This window comes from Canis lupus, chromosome 28 (assembly GCF_003254725.2).
Source record: "Canis lupus dingo isolate Sandy chromosome 28, ASM325472v2, whole genome shotgun sequence".
NCBI classification, from domain to species: domain Eukaryota; kingdom Metazoa; phylum Chordata; class Mammalia; order Carnivora; family Canidae; genus Canis; species Canis lupus.
The window spans coordinates 11,268,488-11,280,986 of NC_064270.1; the positions used below are offsets into that span (position 1 = coordinate 11,268,488).

The 12,499-nt window shown below is 47.4% G+C and overlaps 1 protein-coding gene across 5 annotated transcripts in view; it reads right to left on the minus strand.

The window, feature by feature from the left end:
* CRTAC1 (cartilage acidic protein 1) overlaps positions 1-12,499 on the minus strand; it is a 156,346-nt gene that overhangs the window by 76,326 nt on the left and 67,521 nt on the right. The window lies entirely within an intron of this gene.

The following is a 12,499-nucleotide window of genomic DNA, read 5'->3' on the forward strand; positions in this document are numbered from 1 at the left end:
GGCCCTCATAGGGCTCGATTCTAGGACTCTGGGATTATGACCTGAGCCGTAGGCAGCCACTTAACCAAGAATGAGCCATCAGGTGCCCTGCAGCTCTTTTTCTAAGGAACTCAATATGAAAGATTAAAATGCTCATCTGTCCTCATCTCATCTCATTCTCCTGCAGCCACACAGCCTTCAGGCTATACCGAAGGCCCAGGCATGTTCTTGCCTCAGGGACTTTGCACTTGCTGTTGCCCCTGCCCATGATGCACTTCCTCCAGAGAGCCACAGGACTGTTTCCCTCTGTCACCAAGTTCAGGACCTGCCTCTATTGTTGCTTCTCAGTAAAGTCTTCCTGGCCACAGGCCTGAAACCTGCAAGCACTGCCCCCCACCTCACCCCCGCTCCTTATCCTTCGTTCCTGCTCTTCCCCCAAAGCTTTTACCAGCAGCAGATAATTCCCTTGTCTTTTTGTTTAGCTCTCCCTTCTATGATTGATCCCACTAGAATATCAGCTCCACGAGGGCAGAACTTTTTGTCTGTTTCGTTCCCCAGGCCCTACCACAGAGCCTGGCACAAAATACGTGCTCAGTAAAAACTTGTTGAATGATCAAATGAATGGAATCTCAGAGTCTAGGTTGGAGTCATAAAGGCTTAAGTGTCCCACAGTCAGTTTCTTCCCACTGCCTTTCCATCTGGAGAAAGTACCATGTCCAAGGTCACCCTCAGACAGTGTGGTCATGAATGTCTGAAGGTCTCCTCCTGCCTCTAGAGAACACCAGCTTGCCAGGCTCTCCAAAAGAACCCGGCCAATGTCCATCCATTAGTCCTGGCCTCCTGCCTTTGTTTTAACCTAAGTGTGTACATCCCGCGTGACGTTCAGCTGAAGGCCTCCGGCTGTCCTGGCTGAGAACACTTTGGGGGTGGGGATGGGGTGGGCGGAAAGACCTCTCCAAGGTCTTTGAGAGAAATCACTTCTTGCTTTCCTGAAACTGGTCCAACTTGGCCCTCTCCTTCATCACCGAGATGCAGAGCCAGTGAAGTTTGGGGAGTGCTGAGCAACTGGCCAGGCGCCTTCTGGCACCCACAGTGTGTGAAAGCACAGAGCTCAGTGGGCGCTGAGTCAGCACCCGGTGATGGAAGGTCGTGCCTCAGATGCCTTGATGAACAGTGTCTGAGGGCCGTGAGTTGAGGGCATGGCATGACCCATGGGACATGTCTGGGCAGGAGAGACAGAACACTCGGGTTTCAGCACCATCAGCAGCTGGCTCCAGCCCCCAGGGACAGAAAATACCTTGGGTGCTACCCACGAGTCCTCCAAGCCTCCAGGTCTTCTGGTTGCTACCATCTCTGCTGCTCCTCACAAGACACCATGGCCCTAGAGTGCTGGGTTTGTTAAGGGTACTATCAGAAGAATGGTCTCACTTGAGCCCCACAGAAAGAGGGTTGATGAAGCATTTTTCTAGAAAAGGAAACTGAGGGTCAGGGAGGCGGTGAGCTGTCCAAGGTTACATAGCTGGTACGTGGCAGGGCTGGGCTTCTGTCTCCAGGCTCTAAATCCTGTGTTCCTTCCACCCACCATATCTACACTCCTGGTCCTCTGATTTCTTTTTCTGGTGGCGGCCCCCAAAGTAGTGACCATGAGAAATGCCCAAGAACTACATGTCAAAGGGGAGATAATAGGCTACTTTGCTACAGCACTTTACAAAGCATGTTCTCATCCTTGATTTCATTTACTTCTTGCAGGTCTTGACTTTTCCCCAGATTAGTTTTGTAACCCTAGGTTGGTTCCCCTCTGGGTTTCTCTTCTGCAAAGTGAGAGACAGACTAACTCAGAGGGTCACAAAATGTGTTGACAAATGTGGCCATGGGGTGGCAGGGGCATGGCTCTGCACATAGTGGAAGCCAGTCCTCTTGCCCTGAATCTGGGGTGGCAGCTGTGCACACAAGGTTCCTACTCCCATGGTGGTGGCCCTAGATCCTCTTTTCTTTGAAGAACTTGGAGGCGCTAGTTCCAGGGCACTGCCTAGGGGGTACTGGGGTGGGATTGCCAGGCTGGTTCAAATTCCTCCATCTGCTACAGAGTGAGCACATGCCATAGAGTCCTGCCTAAACCTAACTGGTGGCCTGGGATGAATCCCAACACTCTGGCCCCTTCTCTCCTGCCGCCACCCCTATGGGACTATAGATGCAAAGCCAAACCAACAGCTCCTGGGTAGGCTTCTTGACAAGCCATGACACAAGGCCAGAGGTAAATGCACAGAGTTGCCACTCCTCCCTCCACCCAGGCTGCCCTCTACTGGGTCTGCTGGACTGACATTTGAACCTCTTACAATCCTCTCCTAAGATAATCAGGCGTGTCCCCTCCCTCTTCTCCATGGAGCAGATGCTCCTGTTGGGTTCCTCACCATCCCCCGCCCTCGAATAGGCTCTGCCTTTTCCAGCTTCTATGACTGCTCAGCTGCAGACACCCCCTTCCACAGGGGATGGTCTCCCTACCCTCCTGCCCTCCCATGAAGTCTGCCCCCACTGACCACCTCTTGGCTGAATGTGATCTCTTCTCTGGATAAGCAATGTTCTGTGCCTCACTTATTCCTATGAGGGCAGAGTTGTTTGTGTTCCAACATCACTTCCCTTCATTAAAACATATGCTTCTTGAGCCCGGGAAGCATGTGGATACATCTCTGCACTTGCTGAGCCTAGAGCAATGGTTGGCATAGAGAAGGTGCTCAACGAGTATCTGTCCAAGGCAGAAATAAGTGAGTGAATAGATGGATAAATATAAATAATCACATGCAGCGTGAATAGGGTCGTCGCCACAGGCCAAGTACCTTTCTGAGCACTGTACACTTCACTGTCTCATTGTATCCTCATGACAGACCAGGATTTTGCAAACGTGGAGACTGAGGTCCAGAGGTTGGCCACAGTCACTAACCCACCCACAGTCCCTCTGGGTGGCAGTCCCCATGTTGATAAGCTTGGGGGTGCTGGACATGAGGGATGTGAAATTTCACGTTTCCTCTCTCTGACACTTGCCAGAGATTGCTGGTTTCTTCCAGAAATTCAAGAGGCTTTGAGGCTGAGTTAAATGGGATCAGGGAGTGGGACAGTGTCCCATGCTGTTGAAAAGTAGCTGTGACTTCATAATATCAAAGCTGGGCCAGTAGGCAGAAGTGATTGGCTGGGTGGCAACTGGAAAATCTGCCTGAGAGACCTTGGCAGGGCACAATCTATACTTTGTTCATGCTGTCCAAGTCTGGTGCCAGTCCCCTGGGACAGTACTGCTGTGGACAGGGAGGGGCCTTGGGGGTGGGCCCAGGAGCACAGCATGGGCACAGGGGCCTGGCCCCCATCCTTTCTGGCTGTGACCTTGAGCTTGTCACCGAGTGCCTCACCTCTAACTCAGGGCTGCTACATACCTCATAGCATGGCTGTAAAGCTGAGACAGTGTGTGTGATAACACTTGGTAAACTGTGAAGAGTTACACAATTATAAGTTCTCATCATTATGAAAAGTAACACAAAAGCCAAGACCTAATCTCTCACTCTCCAGTGACCATTTTGAGAGTTTCTAAACACACTAGTTATTTCTTATCCCAAACATCCCACTCTTGATCTCTCATCCTCTAAGAGTATGTTTCTCTACTTAAGCCCTCCTTTCATAACCAAACTTCTTGAAGATTTGTCTTGGTATGCTGTCTCCCCTCTCTCACCATCCATATACCCCGCCCTGATCCACATTCCCCCCAACTCCAGCAAAGCTACACTGGTTACTGTCATGGGGGGGTGGGGCTTTCAGGTGGCCACATCAAGGGACAGGCTTTCTATCCTCCTCTCTCTTGGCCTCCAGCTGCATCTACCACACTGGCCAGCTCTCTGAGCATCCACTACACCGTTTCCTCTTAAAGCACTCTGCTCTTTTGGATTTGAGAATACATCCTGCCCTGGTTCCCTTCTCTCTGGTTATTTCTTTTTGCTCTTTGTAGATCCTTCCTCCTCACCCTGCCCTCTTGATGGGGTCTCCAGGCCTACTGCTGGGCCCCCTTCTCTCTCTTCCCATTCCACTGGGGGATAATATCCATTCCCAACTCCCAAAATTTCTATCCCTACCCCAAATCCCCAGTCTGAGTAGACTCGTATATCTGACTGCTTACCTGACATCTCCCCTTGCATGCCCCACACTCACCTCTGATAGAATGTGTCCAAAATGGAACTATGCTTGCTCCACCCTCCTCCTCCCTGCAATGGGCACCCAAGTACTAAAGCCCAAAACCTGGCACCAACATTGGTTCTCCCTCCCCCTTGTTGTCACATCTCATTCACTGGCCAAACCTGTCATTTCTACTTCTTAAAATATTTCAAATGCTTTTCCTTCTTTCCTCCCCCACTGTCACCATCTCTGGAGAGTCTACGTTTACTGCTTTCTCGCCGGCCCCCAAAATCTAACCTCCCCACACTGTAGCCAGAGTCATCTTTTAAACACATAAACTAGATCAGCCACTCTCCTGCCTAAAACCCTTAGGTGGCATTCCTGCATGTCAGAATGACCCCTTACCATGCCTGGTCTGGGAGCCTGGCTTGGTCTGTTGCTACCTCTCTGACCTCCTCCAACCACACTGGCCTCCTCTCAGTTCTCAGCATTCCAGCAGGTCCTGTCCCAGCCCCGTGCCCTTTCACAGGGCTGCTCCCTCTGATGAGGACACTCTCCCTCCACTTCCCTCTTGCTTTGTCCTGGGCTGGCCCTTACTCATCCTCTATGTCCTGCCTCAAAAGGCATCTCAGAGAGATCATCCACTGGTCGGTATTCCAATCACTACATCCACTGTCCCACTCTTGATTGGGTACCTATTTATTGCCCACTTCTTCCAGTAAACCATAAGCTCCATGAGGGCAGGGACTGTGCTTTGTTCACATCTGTCTTCCCATCACTGAGTACATAGTGCTCAATAAATACTTGCACAGGGAACAAATGAGAAGGAGCCTGTAGAAGGTGCAGGATCATTGTGGGGTAGCTGAGCAAAAAATCAACTTTGACCCTCCACTTTCATTAGTTTTCAAAAGATAGGTGCAAACATAGTCATGGCAAAGAGGAGGCTGAGGGCTGGTGCCCTGGGTAAGAATCAGAGAGAACAATGAAATGTTATAGATAGATACAGAGGATCTACTTTTTTTTTTCTGTTGAGAATCATTGACCCATGTGAAAAAAAGGCCACTTAGGCAGTTAAATAAAGGGAAGCCAGATAAAAGGACATAATAATTATTGGGTACCTACTGAATATTAGATATGGTACTAAGTAACTTATATACAATATCTTATTGTATGTAAATGGATATTTAAACATTTTGAACAATATGATATATAAAATATGCTTAATTTTTAAAATATCTATTTAAAAAATTAAGAATAGGAAACTTTTTTTCACTCAAGGAGGAAAATAATGAAAAATATTTAGCTATTCAACATTCTAGTCAGGGGAGAGAGGCAGGGCGAAAAGAAGAGACAGGTGTGCATATACATAAACAAATAGAGACACAAAGAATGCACAGCAATGAAAATTGAGGGACGATGAACCCCTGAGTACAGAGAGAAAACCACACACATAAATACAGATAAAGAGAATGGCCCAGATAGAAACAGACACACATGGAAAGGGGGATATGGATATCTATGGAGACAAATAGACTCTTGGAAGGACACAAAGTCAGAACTTTGAGATATCATGATAGGAGAAACAACCCATCTTGTGGCTATCTTGGGCATTTCCTCTGAGGAGTTTTAAAGATCTGTGGCATTTTCACAACTATGAGCTTAAGGGGGTATTTATTCTTGTTCACTTCAATATCTTTATTTTATAGATTTAAAAAGTGACCTTCAGAGAAAAGTGACTTTCTGAAAGTCAAACAGCTAATGATTAGACAAAATAAACTGAAAGACATACTTGTTCCTTAGTCTAATGCAGGATCAGCAAAACTATGGCTTTTGGGCCAAATATGGCATGCTACTTGTTTTTGTAAATAAAATTTTATTGAGACACAGACATGTTCATTCATTTATGTATTATCTGTGAGAGCTTTTCCTACACAACAGAACTGTATGGTTCCAAAGTTGATAATATTTACCATTTGGCTTCTTGCAAAAGAAGATCTCCAACCCTTGGTTTAAAGGATTGTCAGCCTCGGAGTGCCTGGGTTGTACAATTGGTGAAATATCTGACTCTTGGTTTTGGCTCAGGTTGTGATCTCAGGGTCATGATCTCAGGGTTGTGAGACTGAGCGCCGTGGTGGGCTCTATGCTCAGTGCAGAGTCTGCTTGGGATTCTCTCTCCCTCTGTCCTCCACCCTCCCTGCACTCTCATGGTCTCTCTCTCTAAAATAAATAAATACATAAATATTTAATAAAGGATTGTCAGCCTCATATTATAGATATATTACAGGTTCGAAGTGATCACTATCATAACAGAACACAAAATTAAAATAAGCTCTAGTAAAAATTAATTTCGAGTCTGTGCTTGGGAATATACAGTTTTCTGAAATAGGTACTTCAGGGTGAGTATAGGTGGAATGTAAGGAAGATGTTAGGTCTTAGGATGGAGACTGTGAGGTAAAATAATGTGTAGGGAAAAAGGAGACTGAGAAGAGTTGCCTAGGATGAGAACAGGGTCCCATGTATGGGGGTTTTTCTAAGGCTAAGAAATAAAAAAAAGCATGTGTCCTTTCAGTGAGTAAAGAGGTTAAATTGAGAGTGCTGGATGGTCTCCAAAGATGGCTGCCATCATTTTCTTTCTTCTCCGTATTCACATGTTATTCCACTCATCAAGAGGTGGAACCCCCTTTGCCTCCCCTTGAATCTGGGCTGGCTTTGTGACTTGCCTCAACTGCAGAATATGGGAGAATGGAAGTGATGTTGAAACAGTTCAGGGCCCAGACACTAAGGGGCCTGCCAGCTTCCCCTTTGTCTCTGGGAGAATCTGGTCACCATGTAAGAAATTTGGTTACCTTGAGACAACCACACTCTGAGAAAGCCCAGTCTAGCCCCATAGAGAGACCATGTGGAAGATCACCTAGGCACCAGATATGTGAATGAGGACCTCATGGGCTGTCCAGCCCAGCCTACAGTTGAATACAGCCAAGTGAGTGACACCAGCTGATGTCCTGTGGAGCAGAAGAATGATCCAGCTGAGCCCTTCCCAAATTCCTGACCCACAGAATTGTGAGAAATAATAAATTGTTTTTCAGCTACTAAATTTTTGGAAAAGGAAGCAGATAATGATGGTCTATCATTTCAGACCTAAGGGGAAAGGAACTTATCCCTGGAAAGTAGGGGAGAGTATTATAAATCAGTGGGATCTCTAGTTCAGTCATTTCAGTTCACAGCAGACAGGTCTCCCCAAGGAAGGCCTGGAGCCATTGGGGTGATACTTGGATCTCAGAATAGCTAATGGTATGTGCAGAGGCTGAGGGTGGAAGGGTACTAAAAATACAAGGATTCTACCCCTGTTTTTCTACCCCTCCCTCTCATTCTTCTTTCCTTTCTAAGCCAAATCTGTTTCCTATTTTGAATGTACAACCTTGACATAGGTCATTTCTTTGGAAACATGTGTAATGCTCTATTTTTCCTTTTTACATATTTAATTGTTTGAAAGCCGTTGAGGTTAAATAGGACCAGAAAACATACGGGAAGGCATTTAAACAGGATATTCACAGATTGTATCCTAGAAGAGCATATATCCAGAGGCCAGATATTAGTTTAAAGAAATGGAGACTTTGGTAGTGGGAGGGTTGCAGGCATGATGTGAAATCTGGGGCTGGGGATTTTATAGGGGAGTAAGTTTGGTACATCTGGAAGGGGCATCCCAGAAAACAAACAAATAAATTTGATCCTGAATTAGTAGCTAATCAGGGTGGAGAAGACCCCATAAATAAGTGCAAAGAAGTAGATAACTTTGTAGAGATGGAAGACAAGAACCTTTTGTCCTAAGAGGTGGATAGTTTTTCAAGAAAGTGATGTTTGGCACCAAAAGGTCAGAATAATCTGTAGTGATGAGTGTCTGTTCTGTAAAAACTCCATGCAGACTGATTGATTTATGTCTTGTTCTAAAAAAGATCTGTGCTCAGTATGTGCTTTATGCCCTCGGAATTTCTTATATTTTGATGAGTGTGGAAGCACCCAGAAGGCAGAGACTACCATTTCCAGCTCTTTTCCCCACTATACCTAGGACAATGCCAGGAAAAGATAGGTACTCAGTCATTTCTGTTGATGATGATGACGATGACGATGACGATGGTGTTGATGATGATGATGATAGTGAAGACCATGCCTCTCCTCCTCAATGCATGTTTACTTCAAGAAAAGAGGAAGACAGGGAGGCAGGAATCCCATGAACAATTAAAGGAGGGATTCAGGTGACAGATGGACGCTGTGTTAATCAGGATTTTTTGGTTGCAAGTGGCACCTGAACTGAAGAATTTTTTGGCTCAGATGTCCAAACTGCCAAAACAGAAAGGCTACAGCCAGGTCTCAGGGTGATTGGAACCAGGGTTCTGACCAGAATGCTGTCTAGGTTTCATTTCTCCTCTCCTCTTCCTCCTTCCTCTGTCTGTTGGCCTCCTTCTCTCACACCATCCTCCTCCACAAGGCTGTGGAGACTGTGGCAACACTCTCAGCCTCGCCCTTCAGTTTAGGTACAGACAGCAGATGCTTTCTTCCCTCAGCTCCGGTATGAGATGTCCCAGGGCAGGGCTCTGATTAGCCCAGGTTGAATCATGCGCCCATCTTCAGGAGTGGGGAGCCTGTGGTTGCCAGCCTTCAACTGGTACCAGAGCTAGCAAGAGCAGCATCTTAGGAGCTACATATTTTCGGGGAGAGAAGTACCAGGAAGGATGAGGGATGTGTCTCCAGACAGACAGTCACTCATCTGGGTCTGTACATTCCAGAGACAGACTTGCTAGGGCCTACTGATGGAAAGCAATGATTCCCTGGCACCACTGAGTCCCCGCATCCTCTAGATACATCTCAAGGTCTCCCCACTCCCCTCCAGAAGCCCCAGAAAGAGGTAAACACAGAAAGTGGAGCGACTGTCTGACTCACTGTGTTCTGAAAATGGGTCCGGTTCTTGGCCTCCTGCCTACTCTTCCATTGCTGGCTGCAGGGAGGCAAGAGGACACAGAGAGTTGGCAGTGACAAGCCCAGTGTGGGGAATGGGGGGATACGAGGTGAGCTCTGGCCCAACTCTGTGATCAACCTTCTGTGGGTTCAGGCAAATAACTTAAACTTGGTCCCCAAATACTTTAAATGTCTAGACACACTTATTCCCTCATGCTATAATTACCTGGAAGCTTTTAGATTAAAAAAAAAAAAAGTCTTTGTCTTTGTCTCTCTTTTGGCTAAGGAGGTGGGCCAATTCAGAGGCAGAATAGCAAGGCAAGTAGCCTATGGATGCCTCACTCATCTTTAAGAGAGAAAAAGATAAGCCAGTCATTCTCTAATGACTGCATTCCACCCTTCTGGGATCCTGTTTCTGGGATGGTCCACACAGCATGGCACACGATATAATTCTCGGCTCAAAGATCCTCCAGCCTAATATGGCAAATAAGGAGGGGCTCCAATCCCTAGCTTTTAGGAAGAGGGAGAGTTCACTTCTCCTGGGGTAAAGCCATTACAGAGAAGGTACATTTGATCTAGAACTTGAAAGGAAGCATAGGATTTTCATAGAAGATATATGAGTTAGGCATTTACAAAAGAAATAGTGTGAGCTATGAAGCAGAAAAATATGCCTAGGGAATAGAGGGGAGACTAACTAGATGATACAGAGATGTGTGTTGGATAATCGTGGAAAAGAGTAGAAGGCAAACTGGAAAGTATGTGGCAGCTAAGGTTGTAGAAGATGTGATATATAAACTAAGACTTCAGATTTTCTCTGGTGGGAAATGGAGAGCTGCTGGAGGATTCTAGACAGGATGTACCATTATAACAGTACTGTTTTGAAGAGCACTGTCTGGTGGTTGTGTGCACGAAGGATGGGTCAGGGAAGAGACTTGATATGATAGTGCAAAAGAATGAGAATTCCCTTAAATTATTCCCAAAACCCCTGAACTACTTTGAGTGGGTTTTTGTTCCTTGCAAGCAAATGACTCCTAAGACAGAGCAGAGTTAAGAAGGCACAGAAATTAAGAAAGCAAGGATGAAAGAGGCATGGCCAACCTTGCGAAATGCTTTGAAGAAGTCTAAAAGGCCAAGGATTGGAACAAACAAATGGATTTGGTAACTTGGAAGGCACCAATGACCTTCAGGGAAGCTGTTTCCTTAGAGAGGAGAGAGGAGCTAGGGTGAGGGGAGAAGAGCATGGATGGGCAGCAGTGTAGATGACTCACTAAGGACCAGGAGGGCTCAGGAAGGCCTAGGATCCTGGTTAAGGCTACATGGAGTTGAGTGACAGTTTTACACCGCTATGGGGCCTGTGCATGTTTGTGGGTGGGAGGAAAAGATCCAGGAAGGCAATAAATTTAGAGGGATCCGGGGAAGATGTGTAGAAGGTGGAGGGGGCAGAGTCTAAAGTAGCAGCAGTCTAAGCTCAGATCACCTGCAATTAAGAGAATAAGAGGAAAACAGGATGGGTAAGAAGAAAGGATGAGGTGGAAGAGAATGACTAGACAGTTGGGGCCCAGAGACCTTGGTCTGCTCCTAGGTGAAGAAATGAGGTTCTCTGAGAGGAGGTGTGGAAGTCATAGCTTGAGGACAGAAGAAGTCAAAATTATAACCGAGGAGCTAATACGTGGCCACTTTCCATGGTAAATGGGGCATGCAGGGTGAGCCACCTCAGGGGTGAAGTGCGGACAGCTTGATGGGTGGTAAGACACAGAGAGCAGGGGGAGGGGAGGGACAGGGTCAGGGTCAGCTGAGGGGGCGGGGAAGACACACTCTGCAATCACAGCAGGGAGGCCAGAGCAGGGGCCAGGGAGTCCTCCAGGGGCAAGGTAAAGGCAGAGGTGGAGTGCAGGCCTCTGGGAGCCGAGCTCAGGTTGGGGGCAGGCATTCTGGGTCTTGGACCTGGAATGGGGGCTGCCTGCCCCTCCGCCCTGGGGAATGGCTGGGTGACGTTGGTGGGAGCATCTTCACTAGGGCGTGAGTACTGGGCTCTGTGGCTGCAACATGGGGGCAGCAGAAAGTTCACTGGACTTGGAGTTCGAACGGTGTGGTGAAGAGTATGACTCAGAAGTCAGACCACCTGGGGGAATATCCCTGCTCTGCAACCGTCTAGTGGTGTGGACATTCTTGGGTAAGTCACCCAGCCTGTCCATGCCTGTTTCTTGAAATCAGCTCCTCTGCCACAGGGTTGTCTGAGGATTAAGATCATACCTGTAAAGTTGTTAATACGGTGCTGGGCAAAGAGCAAATGCTCAATAAACACTAATTAGCACGTCTGTCTTCTTCCATATACACTCAGTGCCTGATACACGATGGGAACTCGATAAATATTTTTGAAAGAATGAATTATTATGATTATTATCTGTAGCCTTGAGCACAGAAGACTGAGCTAAGAGTTCTGGACTATATTTTATTCTTCTAGCCCCTAACACAATGTCTGATAAAGGAACCTGCTTCCATTCTCGAGGATTCAGTTTCCTCATCTATAAAGCAGGGCTAATAATACTTGTTTACCCCAAGGTCAGATGAGATGACCTATGTAAACTGAGACACAGTGGTAGGTTTTGTGTGTGCATGCACACACACCCACACATGTGCATACATGCATGTGCACACACACAATATATGGCTGTTGTCTGCAGCACAGGCAGCCGCCTGGTCCCCAGGGAGCTCTAGTTCTTCTACCCTATTCGACAGGAGCTGAATGATAGGCCCATTGAGCTGCAGGAATGCCCAGTGAAGGGGAGGTGATAGGAATTTGTTGAGGCCTGGTATGGTGCTGTGGTTTTCTCCAGCAAGGAGGAAGTCCGGGGCTGGGCACCTCACTGGACATGAGGTATGCAAGAAGCTGCTTTAAGTCAGCCTGGCCCGATGCCTGTGTTGGACAGGCAAGGAGAGACACAGGTGACTAGGCACAGGTCATAGGCCCTGGTGAGGGCAAGAGAACAGACAGGTCTTGGCTGGCGAAGGGCAGACAGGGCTTCGTGTGAAAACAAAGAGCAGGCGGGCTCCTCTCGGTCACAGCTCATGGGAGGATGGAGATGGCCATGTTCAGCTGAGAACAGTCCCGTCCTGCTAGCCCAAGGCTCTGTCCAACTGGAGTCCTGGCCCAGACTCTAGCTGGGTGCACCCCCTTGACAACTAACTGCTTGGAATTTCTAATTTCAGTCACTGTTGGAGTTCCCCACCCCCACCCAGCCCGTTGTCTGTCAGATTACATGGGCCGTGCTATGTCGGCCCCTTCCCCCTTTGCCTGCCTGGATCTCCACATGCTCTCTCCAGACCCTGTGGATATACAGTTCTGCCTGCTGGACTCCACTCCCTATTCACCCTGCTATCCCATCCCAGGGGGAAAATCAAGTTCCTTCTAGTT